A 14,502-nucleotide genomic window follows, 5' to 3' on the forward strand; every position below is an offset into this window, starting at 1 on the left:
TGCTTAATAAAGTAGAAATTTCTGCAAGTGAAAAACCTCCACATCCATAAAAACAGAAGGAAAACAAAGAAATGTAGAACTCAATTAAAAACACCCCACGAAACAAGTCTATTTCGGACAATTGAAAACAAGGCATCATCAATTAGTATTTTCTTTAGTTGTACAGTTATGGTTGAGTTCTCTATCTTATTATAACTGTGGTTTTAAGACTTTAATACCTCATTTAGTTTAATGACAATGCTGTAATAGTGTACACAAATCTTTAACCCAGTTGAAATTTATGTATTTTTTAAACCTTCCATATATTAAAAAACAATCTGACATAAGTGGAGATTAAGTCATCACAATCAACTTTGGAACTGTAAATCTAAACTTTGAGAAAAGATGAATGCTGTTAGTAATTAGATGCTTTAAAAAAAAGCTACACTGAGTTTTGAAAACTTACTGAAAGTTTTCTAAAAGGAGAAAGGAAAAAATAGAAATGCAAGCAATCCAATAGATAAGAAAAAGGGCCTGGAGGTTCAACATTTTTAGGTTAAGCAATGATTAAGGTAGAATTCGCATGTGTTTCTATTAATACACATTTACCAGGGTTTACAGGGGAATTTTCTGTTAAACAAAAACAAATGAATACAAAGAAGTAGGTCACAACTATAGAGGATCAAAATTCCTCTATTTTATGTATGGAATATCCAATTATTCTTCAAAAATTTTTATATTATTAAACTTTATTTCTTATAGACATTTCAGATTCACAGCAAAATTGAAAACAGAGGTATACAACTTCCTGTGTGTCTCCTGTCCCCATACATATTTCTACATCAAGGCTGCTATGTAAGAATTTCAGAAAAAATTCATTAAAAAAGACATAAGTTTTCATGCCAATAATCCTTTAAAAAAGTGTTTTGAAAATAACACATTTTTAATACAGCCATTGACTAAGTGTACACTTTAGTTTCAAACAGTAAATTGAAAGATTTTTTTTTAGCCAAAAAATATACCAGGGTAGGAATAAACTTGGTTAAATGCTAAGTATCTTGGATTGATATATGAAGATCTAAATACATAAACCAGAGATCACAAGTTGTTCCTGAGCCTTATCTGATATGCATGACTGTTTTGCTCTGCTTTGCCGAGTATTTTAAATTCTTCAGTTTGAATTTCTAGATAGAATAGGTATCTTCTGGTTCTTCTCAGTCCCTGTCACTCCACATTTTCTTATTCTAATTGTATTTACTCATTTACCTCACCAGCTCGGACTTGTGGACCTTAGCTGTCAATATTTTAACACAAATATCACAGACTGAGTGGTTTCTAGAAAGACAGAGATTCACATTTAAAAATACTGTTCTAATATCTACAAAGATAAAATAAAAGGAAAATGAGTGAATTATATTTTAGTTCAATGAAAAAAAAATGGTGTGAATTTAGTCACTGAAAAGAAAGCATTGCCCAAAGTCACATATTTGATTGAAGAAAGAATAAACGTCTTACTAATTGTTATTACTAAAATATTTATTCTTTCTTCACCAAAAAGAGTAATAAAACTGTGTTTAACATGTTAAAAAAATACATTTGGGTGCAACTATGTGAGTAGTCAGATTCTTGGCTGAATGAATAAAAAAAGAAATTCCAAAAAATGACAATAGTGACAACAGGTAATTAAAAATTTCTAGTGGGCCAAATATTATTATTCTTTAGATCTCTGAAATACTGTTAACCTGAAATAATGTTTAAAAATCATAAACAATCCTAGAACAAATCATCACAAGATTAAACTGGTAGAAAAAAATCAAATTTCCATTGCTATCAAAATAAAATATTTAACGTATTTTTATGAATCAAAACAAAACAAAATGATGTCTCCCCAATAAAAAGGACAGAAAGGAATAAATATATACTATGTTTGAGAGGAGAGCAAACTATTAAAACAAAATAAGAAACAAAATCCAATTTTTTTTAACAAAATTTCAGGAAATAGGTTCAGGAAAAATATCAAATCTAAAATTTTAAAGTTAGTAGAAGGCAAAAGTTAATATTAATTCTCTCATTAAACTTGACCATTAGGATAATAATCAAAACTAGATTATTAGGGTCAGTTAAATAAAAAATAATTAGCCTTATAAAGGTAACGTTTTATAAATAATCGGCCTTTGTTGCATAAGAAAAAACAAACTATCAGAGCAAGAAACCAGGGAAATACAAACTGATAAAAAGTATTACAGTATTTCTTCGGTCCAAAGTTTATGTCTGTTATCATCATACCAGAAATAGAAAAAAACTATTTCACTCTGTAAACTCCACTTTCTGGTGAAACTAATTTTAAAACACAGATTGTACTCAGGTCAGTATATTAGGTCTTTAGAGATCTACCAAAACAGAGAACCAGAAAGACTGAGGTAGAAGTTTATGAAAGAACTACACCATGCGTATGGGTATTTGCAGGAGCAAAATCCAGAATTCAAAAGTGAAAAGTAGTTAAAGATTATAGTGTTACTATGTCATTGGAATAAAAATGTAACTTTCTTTTTTCTTCTTCTTACAATATGTAAACATTCAACTTGATGTATAAAATGTATCTAGTTATTATATAAATATCTCAGATCACTGAATTCTGAATTCAAATTATGAGAAAGCTGCTCCAGAGGTCCTAAAAACCACCTCCAGCTTCAGTGACTGACTAGAGAACTTCACTAGTCTTGGCATATGATTGTATTCATGGTTAAGGTTTATTAAACATAAGAATATAAATCAGAATCAGCAAGTAGAAAGAGACAAGGGGCAAAGTTCAGAAGAATCAAAATAAAAACTTCTAAGAGCCCCCTTCTGGCCCTGGTCTGATTCATACAGAAAAAACTTAATTCCCCTGACAATAAACTATCACAACATTTGTAAAATGTTGTCTATCAGAGAAGATCACCAGAGACTTGGTTTCCTGAGTTTTACTGGTAAATTTTTACCACACACTCTCTGCCTTAGTACATACCAAAATGCAGACTCCCAAAAGGAATAAATGTGCTCATCATAATTACATTGTTTGTATAAAGAATTCAGGCACAGTGAACCACTGTTATTGGTTCTAGGAATCAGGGATGACACTTCAAAATCTTAAGTTTACTGTTGATAGCCACAGGCCAATCTTGAAAGCAGACATTTCTCAGGTTAGCAGTCTTGTTCATGCTACATTTATTCTTCTCTCCACAAAAGCAGAGCTTATCTTTGTTTAGACAATTATAAAATACTTGTGTATTACCAGGTTGTAGAGGGAAAAAAAATACTTTTTTCAATTCATTTTTATCTCAGAGCTACCAAGACCTCAAAACCAAGCAGTGCAATCTTAAACATACATTAAGAATTTAAATGTGAGGTATTCTGTTCTTCACCCTATCCCCACCTCCAGTAGTCACATGAACAATGCAAACATTAATCACATACATGAATGAACCAGTTCACTGAATTTAAGATTTTCCTTTAATATGGAACACTAGAACAAGCTTAAGGAATATGTCACCAATAAAAATACAGATTTCTGAAAGATGTCCAATACTATTTCTATTCTCATAATTTTCTAATTCAGTACTCATAAGTTCCATTTTTCATTCTTTAGGGAATTAGGAGGAAGAGGTATTATGATGTATTTCAAAGTATGACTGAATTAGAAATATTGCTCAATGTGCTCTCTAGTAATAAATGAACTGAATCATCTCAACTGAATGGTCTGCCTTGAGTCAAAGTATGAAAATGTCTGGCAAAGGGTACAATAAAAAAGGCAATTTACTTTTTCTACCTTAAAATGTCATCAGACAGCCAATAACACAGTTGATATATCCAGTTGATTAGAGCACCGTAAAAATATAAAGCAGGATTTAAGAGCACAGTTTTACTTTGGTGCCTTTCAACAGACAAGGCAGGACTCAGATTTTAAGGTTGCTCTGTTGACATAAAGCTTTTAAAGTCTGTTCTTATAAACTGCAAAGCCTAATGTCCGAAAAATTGGATGAGTCAGAGGCTAACTTTTATATGATGATGCAAAAATATACACCTCAATGTTCATCAAGAAATGTACTAGAAGTAACCCATAAACTTATTAGCATTGTATCTTAAATTATTAACATAGAAGAACTAATACTGTCATACATATTGCCTATAGTCAATTTATTATCTCATTTGTTTTATTTTTATTAAGCAGAAACAAAATCTTTAAAATCCACAAGATACTAATATGCACCTTTCTCATGAATCATAAGTCTAAAAATGTTTAAATCACAGGTATTTAATAGAGAAACCAAATACATTGATGATAATATTTATATTTGAGCATTTCTGGCAATCAAAATAATCAGAATTCAAGTTGATTTAGCTGTTTGAAATACTTAAACTGTAATCAAGTAATAGAATTTATTAAGAAAAATTTTGTCATACACAGATAATTATAACATTAGGGCTTTGGAGAGATATCCCTGAAATTTAAAAATTAAAAAAAAAGAAAAAACACTGTTGGTTGTCTAACATTCTGTTAATAAACTTAATGAAGTAAAACAGCCAAATTTTCTTGGCAAGCAAATATAATCAGATATGATGACATTAATAAAATTACATTTTATAATCCCAGTTTATTTGCCTAATGTTCTATTTATTTGTGATCCAGAATAACCTCTGAGATTTTCAAAATAAGCAATTTTAAGTTCATTGGATGTTACTAAACCTACTAATATTGTATACTAATAAATAGAAGACATTTTTAAACAGTGCTTAAATTTCAAATAAGAAAACCTCAGTGTTTTGATCTGCGTATTTCAATTGAAGTCACAAATTAACCTTGAGGAAAGAATATACTTTGAGGATTTTTATTTCAATAAGAAAGGTAGATAGGGCAAATCAAAAGAAAAAAAAAAGTATCATAATAAAAATGATTTCTTTTAGTAAGATATTCTAATATGTCACCATTGAAAAAAAAGTAACATCTATCCACCTACTGTATATTTTCAAATATTAATTTATTAATCTAATTTTAATTAAATTGACCTACCAACATATTTTTTCTTAAAAGCATTATAAATTCAGCTAACTGGAAACAAGTAAAAGAAAAACTTGAAATGATAAAAAAAAATACTAAAAATCTATAATATAAACATTTCAGAATATAGGTAGTTATTCTAATTTATGATTTTAAGGTTTTCATTTTCACATAATTTTGTGTTTTACCCTATGCAACATACAAATTTAGTTTACTGTTTAAACAGATTATATACACTTAGCACTGATATCTATATTCATTACCAAAAGAAAACATTTCCTTTCCCTAAGGCCTAAATTGTACTTGTTAAATATATTATATTTAAATCACCTATTTGAATTATCTATAATTCTAAAAAGTATTTTCTAGTATATAAATAGGAAAGGATAACTTATGCATCTGCATGCTAGATGCTTACAATCATACTGCACTAAAAGAAATACACTAAATTTGAGAAAAATTAAAGCCTTGTTTTTCTCTAATTTAAGCTATGTTTTTAGCCTTGGTCATCTGCTCAAGCAAGAGTAGGGAAAGTTGAACTTAAAGGGGAGAATGTGTGTGTGTGTGTGTGTGTGTGTGTGTGTGTGTGTGTGTGTGCGCGCGCGCGCGCACTTGCTTGTCTCAGAACAGCAAAGAGAGCATAAGTGAAAACTAATGGTCTGAGTGGAAGGAAAAAGAAAAAGCAAATAAAACCAAAACAACTCATGCTAATAATGATCCTCCAGAGTAATGAATATATTTTAAAATTGTTTCTAAACTGATTCACATCCCTCACCTTTTCAACAATGATTGTTGCCAAAGGAGCTTTTTCAAAGAATCAATGCTTATAAAATACGTTTTAAAAGTTTGGAGAAACCCCACCCCACGTCTATTGGTATTCAATGTAGAGGATTTGAAACTCTCAGTAGTCTGAGGTCTAGAAAGCAGAAAGTCAACCTAAGTTTTTATGCTTCATTAAAGCCATCCCTATTAATAAAATATAGGTGAGATAATATGTGCAATTTTTACATGTCTCATCCAAAAAAGGCATTTTTCTTCTCCAGAACAAATAACTGGGTTAGCCTGCTATATGTACATGTAAACACAGATGCACACACACAAGCTTTTCAAGCGGTTGTAAAATTCCTACCTTACTAAACACATGAAGTTAATTACTGGTTCATATCAGAAAACATGACAGTGATTTGAACATTATAATATACTTCATGACAAATGGCATGCCACAATTGGTAAGGAGCTTTCACAAGCTATTTTAAACATAAAAGTCTATAAACATTAGCTAGCTATTCATAAACTTTTCACTTTTTCCCTTTTAATTTATTTCTAACAAATTAACTATATTATTAAATCAGTTATTGTACTTTTATTATAGAAAAATATATTCCTGAAGTAATATTTCCTCATTACCTTATTGAAATATATAATCAGGTATATGTTTATTTATCTATATCTAGTCAGTTTCAAAAGATGACTCATCATCCCTAAGGTAGATCTCCATATGATCTCTTATTAACTTTGCTTCTTTTTTCCTTTTGTAAACCCTCTTCTCTCCTCCCCCTTTTCTCTCTTATTACAATTTCCTTTTAAATCTTGATTGAAAAACTAAAAGTGAAAGCCTATTAAACTAAGCTTGCTATTGATTTAATACATTAAGTGTGTATATTTAAATATGATTTTGTAAATCTAAAGACATCAAGTGCTCTGGTTTGAAGCATTTTATGAGAATATTATGTAATATTCAATTAAAATTAACAATTTCTAATACACAAAGAAACACCACACCACTAAATTAGTGGTAAAAAAATGTATTGTGTGGTCAATTTTGTAAATATCAGCAAGAACACATAATTAGTCTCTGAACAAACAAAGGAACATTTTTTAAAAGAAGGAACTGGATTACTTATTTTCTACATAGTTTTATAAATTTAAATTTAAACTGAAAAGTGAATTCCAGGATCAAAATCTCTGGTTTCAGGAGACAGACTAGATAATTTAAATTGCCTCATTATATGTTCACAGAATTCAGACCCAATAGTTTATTACATCAAATGTTGTGGTTTAAGTAACAACAGCATTACAAATTACTTGGAAAAATACATCCCATACTTAAAAACAGAACAGAAACCAACCAGCCCCACTCAGCCCTAAAGTCAAATCTAAGAATCATTTTCCATTCCTCTTCTATCAAAACTCTACCCATTATTGAAAAGCCAGCATAAAGTACATTCTTCTTATTCTACATTAATAAAACAGTAGTTAAAACTATTCTTAAGTACTGTCTTCACAACTTAACCATAGATGACTCTGTGGTAGAAACCATGTCCTACATCATTCTTTATTAATTTCAATCTAATTGACCTGAACCAAACTAATAATTTCAATAGAGAGTTATAAACCTCACACAAAAAATTAACAGTTCTTTTAAAATCTAACCTTAACTCAAAAGCAATAAAAATTAATTAAATTAATATATATTATTTAAGAAAGACTGTTCTCAGAGTCATTGACATAAGAAATGGAAATTAAGAAAAACAAAATTCTTGAATGGAATAATGAAATATACAACCATGATTATGATACTTGGGAAACCTATGAAAGCAACTTTGAAATTATTGTAACATAGGTTTTTCAAGAGGTAATTTCATAAATACTGAATAAGAAATTATTTTCTTAGAATGCTCAAATAAAAGATTATCTTCCTTTTTCCCCAAGTTTATAAGCCCTATTAGGAACTTCTTATAATATGTTTGCCACTAGGAAAAGAAAAAGCACTAAACTGCATTAATCATATTTCCTTATTAAGTAAAGAATAAATTTTTTATTAGAAGTTATAACACACACGGGCATTCATGCATATGGGGTGGGGGTATGTGTGTATATGTATACACTCATGCACATATAATGCATGTGTGTATATATATATTTATCCAGTCTCAAGTTAGATAAGTTCAGATTGGCCTGTATGTATAGCCTACATTGGAATAAGAATGCTTATGATTAAATATTGAAAAATTTCCCCAAATGTTATATAAATCTCTGGTGAGGGCAACAAAAGGAAGAAACCATAAAAACATCAGCATCCATAAGGAATCATCAGCTTCTTTTTGTTTGTTCCAGTTATAAATTTTGCATTTGCACATTGCTGCCTAGATTTTCAAAGGGTTCTGCAATGATTAATTTAACAATCTCCCCATATTGCTATAATATAGTCAAAAACTTTTACCTATATATAATTTATAACATCTATATCAAGGATACATTAGTGAACAAAATAAAAATTCTAACATCTAGGAATATTATTAATGCAGAAAATGTCAAAGTACCACCAATATGACTACTGTATTTAAAATTGACTTCTCAAATGTGGATGCCTTACTACCAAGGATATATGAAAATAAACATAAACAACAGTGAATCTTTCTGAGAGTCAACTGGATCTATTTGGAAGTTATAAAAATGAATTTTAAAAACTCTTAACAATTACAAATATGTATTAAAAGTTTACTATAAATGCTAGACCTTGTATGTAAGACCTTGTAGACCATGTACTAAGCACTTTGTATGATTTCATGAAATTCTCACAATAAGAGGTACACATCATAGGAAGGGTCGGCAAACTTCTTTTGAACAAGGCTCAAAATAAACATTTTAGGCTTCATGGGTCTCAGTCTATGCCACAGTGACTCAAGTCTGCTGTTATAGGGTGAGCAAGGTCACAGACAATATGTTAAGTTGAATTTCAATAAAAATTTATTTAAAAAAAAAACAAGCAGCAGTCGGACTTGGTCCACAGGCTATATAATTGGTCAACCACCACAATTAAAATTCAAATTATACCAAAGTTAATATTTAACATTCACAAGCCCACACAGTTGGACAGTGATAAAGTCAGAATTTGAACTTCAGGCTCGTATTACAAAATCAAACTGCTGTTTAATATGTACATCTACCTCCTGACAGCAATTTAAAGAGGTATTTTTAATAATAAAATACAAACATATGTATTCTAAGGAGTAAGAAAACAAATTGAAAACTGTCAGGTTTGTAAAAGATAAAGCAATTAGAAGAAATATAATATAGTAGAAGAAACTATAATTTTACAATAGAAAGGATGCAAATCCAAGAAAATAAAAGCTTATGCTACCAATGATATCAGGTAGAAGAAAGAGAACTATTTCTAAAAGCTCCATGGTATGTTTTAGGGTTCTTCTTTATATATAATGACACAGGATGAATTGCACAAGCCACCCACAAGAGTCATCAGTGCCCAGGCATTTTGCAAATATGTACAGCCTGTAGTCAGGTTGAGAATAATGATCTACACCTGGTCAAATCCTGCTCAGGTGGAGCAAACTTACCCTCTTAAACAAAATCTCATTTCGTTTAGACTATAACATCTAGTCCACAGTCCTGATGTCAAAGTTCAATATGGTCTTGTTTCAGTCTAATATTCTGACTTCCTCTTACCCATTAAGCACCAGAGATCATGGACTTTTTTCTTTTTCCCTCATCTCAGCCATAGATACTTCACACCAGTTATTAATTCGATCTAGAATTCTCTTCCCCTATATCAGACCCCAGCTCAAACTTCAGATTTTACATAGCAATCGTGTACAGTTTTACAGCAGGATTTTTGTAATGATCAGTTTTTCACAATGTAATCAATTGCTCCAGCAGAGTTGTGTTTGTTTATCTTAATGTCTTTGTATCCCCAGAGCCTACCAGAGTGCCTGGCACTCAGTAAACACTTGCAAAATGAAGAAATGAATGAGGTCTGTAAGGGGAGGTATGGAGACTTAGAAATCAGACCTCCTGAGCCATTGTATCACAGGAAACTACATTGTCCCTTCTGATTTGATGCACTTCAGTTTGAGAAACCACTCACAGAAAAAAGAAAAAAAAAGTTATCTAGGCCTCAAAGAAATTAAAGTTTATTTGAAGTCCACAGTGTCTTGTTATTTTATTCAGAGGAAAAGGAATCAGTTTTTTTTTTCTTTTTTGGTCTTTTTTAGATTATGCTGGATAGCTGTTGCTATCTGAATATGGGGGAGGATATCTGCCTTTACATGAAAAGACTTTTTCAAAATCTGGTAACATATACTAGTATTTTATTCATTGTCATATTGTTTTAGTTATTTTAAAATTTTAAATGTATTTTATCCTTAATTTTTATGTTACCTTGTTTGTATAATCTTATTTTTTGAAATGTTCATTCAATTTAAAAAAAAATATTTTCTTTACTCTTAATTGCCCTTAACTTTATAATCTTTTCTATTATAGATTTTATATCTACTTAATTCTTTCTTAACACTTTCTAAATTTCTCAAAACAATACATTTTAAATTTCTTCAACTTTTAGCATACAATGCACTTGTTATTTTTAAAAGTACATTGTAGAGCCGGATTAAGAAGTACAGATAAACAGGGAACATCCATCAGAAAAGCCTGTCTTAAGCAAAGCATATTGTTCTGATCATCTACAATTAATTTCACATTATTCCTTCATGTCCTTTAGAACTAAATCTGCTACTTTCACCAAAACTAATTGTTGCTAAAAATCGCTAAACTGGATAATACTTGTTGAATATCAGCATGCCACCAATCACCCAACCATCAAGGGTTCTCTGGCTTGATTCTCCTATGTCAACCACTGACTTCCACTAAGAGCAAATGTGCAACCTAAACCCTATGACCCACCTCTGTAAGTACTGTGCTTATAGCTCTGGGTAATACCAATTCCTCTGCAGTATGAAGGCAAGCCTGGGAAGCACTATCTAGTTAAATCCACCGTGCTGCTTTCCGCTGGAAATCCTTCTTGAGAAACTTTATTTAAGGAATAAATTCTGAATGCTATTATTTGATTACATCAGGCATTTAAGGAAGTTGCTTATTTAGGCAACACTGTTTTCCTCCCTTTCAAACAAGCCCTCCCAAATTACATTTTCAACACTTCTTTCAACCTTCACTAAAGGTCACTGAATAGTGATATTTGCTATTTCATTGACATATATAACTGTCACTGTGAACACTTCAAACTACATTACTCAATGACCCCCAAACAATGTCCAACATGAGATAACTGTCAGTCACAAATACATCTGTTAACTCCTTAGGATGATTTCCTGTCCCCTTTCACTTCTGACAGTATGCATGCTGGGATAAAGAAAGCACAAAAAACTACCCTTTACTGAGAATCCATAATGTGTCATAATGCTTTATCCATATAATCATATTTAATTTTCTCATTACACGTATGGTAAGATGTAGGAGAGGCACATCTTTACTTGCAATTTCTTAGAGTCTCCAGCTGGGTCTGAGAATTAAATTGAAATAAGACAAATTAATAGGAGAAAACCATACACACATTTAAATTTTATATGACATGAGAGTATTCATAATGAAAGGAAGATGGGAAAGAGAGACAAAACCTAAATACTTATATGCTGTGTTGAACAAAGAAAGACAACTCTGAGAAAATCGAACTAAAATCAAAGGGGAAACTAAAGGAAAAGTCATTTTTAAGAAGGTATATCTGTACATAATTCAGTCTTCCCACCTCTTCTGGTGTGAGTGTTTCTTTCCTCCTGCACAGGAAGGGCAGCTCTTACATGGTAATTTCACCTTGTGATTTCAGGAAGAAAAGGAGGAATCAGAATCCTCCTTGCACCTTCTTGTTTTTCAGGTGCCTCTAACTCAAAGCTATCAATATGCCAAGATGGAATATTTTGGAGTGGCATGTCCTGAACTCCTTTAAGAGGGTCTCATCTTCTAACTACAGATGAGAAACCGAAAAAAGAGATGTTAAATGATTTCCCTAAATCACTCTGGCAGATGAAGGTTTGGGACACTTGTCCAGTTCTGACCCTCCCCACTCTCAAGCATAGCTTACCCTATGTACATGTATGATTCCACAAATGGTATGAATCTATTGTGTACAACCACAGAAATGAAATTATATACCCCATTTGTGTACAACGAATCAAAATGCGGTCTGTAAAAAATTAAAAGCTAAATAAAAATAATTAAAAAATAATAATAATAAAGTCAAAAACTTTAAAGTTAGATTTTTAGTCTCAAAGGATGTATATCAAAGACTATAGCCTACATAAATTTCTCTACCGCTCAATCTTATATTCTAATTTTTGCCTCCAAGCTTATTGTTTTGTTTTTGTTTTCTGCTCTTATTATTTTGCTAGTTACTGGTGTGTTAGTGAAGTTAGTACAGCTCTGGATATGTCACAGCAATCCCATGAACCTTGAAACAATCCTCCTAGGCTTGTCTTTTCAAGAGCTCACAAATAATTCCTGTTAATTTATTAATTATCTTCACTATGTATTCATTGTTGATATTGCTGGTCGCTAATGATCAAATCTACTTTGGAAAGAAATATCAGAAATTTTTAATTCAGATATTAGAGACTGTAAGCATGTAAGTTGCTCACAGTGAAGTCCCAAACAGATCCAATGTGGCACTCATACTTGTCACTAACATAAAAGAAAAATGTGATTGAACTTTATTTAAAAAAATGAGGGACAAAGGAGGGGAAAAGAGAGAAACAGGCTATAACAAATCAGCAAAGATGCAAATGGAAGCAGAAGATACATAGATAGTACCGTCTCACATAGGCTCTTAAAAAATAACTTGTATGTAAATTTAATAAAATCAGGGACATCTGCTTCTTATGCAGTTACATTATCAGTGCCAGTTAAGGTCACTTTGGTTTAGAGCTAATTCTCAACTGCAGAATTTAGAAAACTGTTTTCCCCCTTTAGGTTAGATTGAGCTGTAGAGAACATACATTAAACTCATAATAGGATGATAAAAAGGGTTTGGTATAAAAATATTAGAGCAATAATATTAGTTAAACATCTTAAAAGTAGTTGGGATCCTGATGTTCATTAAGCAAGATACACCTTTGTGGGTTTTTGTGAATGAAATAAGTAAGTTTAAGAGTTTTTAAATGATTCTACAATTATGTCTGTACAAGTCACATAGCTTTGGAAAGCATGTATTCTTGGTTATAGGTTTTATAAACCATCCTTGCCTCACAAGTGCTACTGCCCCCATAAATGACAAGTTTGATTTCATCAGCTAGTGTTTCTTTCTACCACTACTGATTAGAACTAATAATGTATTTTATTAAGATCAGTAATGATTTTACTATGCATAATGCAGGTCACTGCATTTTTCTTAACACGTTATTTTTCTTGCAATTTGTTTTATTTCTTAGGAACACCTGAGTTTTGAATAATTTAGACTTGTCCCAATGATTGTATGTATTTAAGTATTCCCTAACTCCATTAAAAAAGCATTAATAAATTATGCCTCAGTTACATATATTTCTGCCACCAACAAAAGTTATTTCATCTATTCTGGTATCTTCATATGAGATGATCTTTAACAGTCTGGGAACAGTCTCAATATAGCTAACTCTCATTCTAGAAAATTAAATGCAAGACTTTGAAAGGGCCTTAGTGTCATAGTTAATCTTTCGTCTTTTCTTCATAATCCCTAATTGACCTTGCTCTTGAATGTCTTCAGTAGTTTGAAACACATCTTAAGAGGTAGCTTTACTATATTTGGACAGGTCTGTACATTACAAGGTTTTTGTTTTTATATATTGAATTCAAAAATTTTCTACCAATTTGTAATTTGTGAAAGTTCACATAGCAGATCAAATCATTTTCCCACATAGTTTGCATTTGAGTATTATACCCTGGGGCAACTTCTATTCCAGAGATTATATTTCTATTATCTACCAATTGTTTTTCCTATTGCATTACATAGTTTTGAATTTTTATTAACAAACTTGAATTTTTCTATATCCCTCTTAAATGTGGGATTCTGAACTAAATGTATGAGTTCTGACTTTTCATATTATATTTTAGTAAGAAATTTCTTAGCCATTGCTCAGTATAGGAACACATCACCACATCCTTGCTTGCTGTTTTACACGTGAAAAGTGCAGTTGCTCCAAAATTCTTCCATTGTGTTATGATTTGGTGCTGTTCTGTCTTCTAGACTTAAATAATTTGTGTACAAGGGAACCAGGTGGGGAGAATAACTCTTCAGTGACAATATTTTTTTAATCTCTATGGAGATTTCCATAGAAATTGCTTTTCTTTTTTCAAAGCCTCAGTATCTGTCTGGTCAAAATCTTAAAATCGTTTCATTTAAATTGGATTCCAAATGAAGGTCACTAGATTAAATCTCCTGCTCTAGTTAGTGAATGAAAGTTTGTGTTAAAGTAGGGGAACAGAGCGCTTTTATGTTTTTAACAAGCTAAATTGGGAACGTGTCAGTGCTCACAATCCAGTTCTTCAAATTTATAAAACTGAACTTGAAAGACCCTGGTCACCTCTGACCCTCTGTGGAACACAGTGGCCACCACTGAAGAGGAAAGCGGTATAATTCTTTTCAAGTAGAGCCATCTGCAGTCACAGGTGTTATCAACAAGGCTTGGGCCTTCAGAGAGCTATTGTTT

General features: G+C 31.3%; 1 protein-coding gene across 2 annotated transcripts in view; it reads right to left on the reverse strand.

The window, feature by feature from the left end:
- The window catches only part of GBE1 (1,4-alpha-glucan branching enzyme 1), a 309,783-nt gene that overhangs the window by 139,887 nt on the left and 155,394 nt on the right, over positions 1-14,502 (reverse strand). The window lies entirely within an intron of this gene.

This window comes from Sciurus vulgaris, assembly GCF_902686455.1.
Source record: "Sciurus vulgaris genome assembly, chromosome: 10".
NCBI lineage: Eukaryota > Metazoa > Chordata > Mammalia > Rodentia > Sciuridae > Sciurus > Sciurus vulgaris.